Source organism: Egretta garzetta, unplaced genomic scaffold, assembly GCF_000687185.1.
Source record: "Egretta garzetta isolate BGI_Z169 unplaced genomic scaffold, ASM68718v1 scaffold498, whole genome shotgun sequence".
NCBI lineage: Eukaryota > Metazoa > Chordata > Aves > Pelecaniformes > Ardeidae > Egretta > Egretta garzetta.
Genome location: NW_009260494.1, coordinates 321,287 through 322,313, shown reverse-complemented (window position 1 = coordinate 322,313; position 1,027 = coordinate 321,287).

The following is a 1,027-nucleotide window of genomic DNA, read 5'->3' as shown; positions in this document are numbered from 1 at the left end:
CCTTCCCCTGCGAGCCGCTCTCGCCCTGCAGGTTGCCCTTCGTTTCACGGGGTCCGGGGCGGGGATGCGGGGCCGAGCTCTGCTCCTTGATTTGCTTTGCCAAGGCAACCGGAGGGTGTCGAGTGCTCGTAATGTGGGCGCAAGCGCGGCGCTGCTGCTGTGCCATCGCCGGCCTGCGTTACAGCAAAGGGTTAAAGCGCTTTCTGAAGCGCAGGCTTTTGGGACCCGGGTGCCAAAGCCCCTTGGACATCATTGCATTTTTCCAGGATAGGGTGTGAAAGAGCCCACCCCGACGCAGGTCACGGTTCTCTTATTTTTGTTACTAACTCATCGTTCATGCAACTCTTCTCAACTCTTCTTCTTTTATCCCCTTTTTAGTCCCCTTTTATCACCCGTTAGAATAAATCTCGCACGTCCCAGGTGCCGGAGTGGGAGCCGACGCTGGGTCCGCGGCAGGTTTGGGTTCCGGCACAGGGGCCCTTATTGGACCCTGCAAAACCAACAAAACCAAACGGGGGAGCCAAGCCTGGAGGGCAGAGAGGGAAGGGCTGGGAGGAGGCTGCGCCGGAGACCATGGGTTTCCTTCTCGCATCCTCTCAGGGTCTTTGGCTGGCCGGTGGGAGCAAGCGATCCCGGAGGGACTCCGGCTTTTCCAGGGGCTGTCGCCGCTGCGCGGGACGCGCGGTTGCTGCTGGCTGTTGCATCGCTCCGGGAGGCAGAAGCGAAAGGGCACGTCCCAACCTTGTGTGCAAGCACGGCTCGGTGGCCTCACGCCCCCGGCCGCCGGGCGGGCAGCTTTCCCCCCGCAGTTGTTTTGCCGTTGTTTTCTTGTTTATCGATGGAAGCAGAGGTCTGGGTCGCTTCCTTTCATCTTCCTTATTGCTCCGCTCCCTGCCGGGGGCAGGCAGGATTTATTGCTGATCCTCTGTTCCGCTTTTGCCTCCCAGCATCTGCGTTAACTCTTCCCTCGGCCACGGGGAGCGGCGCGGCTGGCCCCACGCCGGCTCTGCGGAGCTGGGAGGGGAGC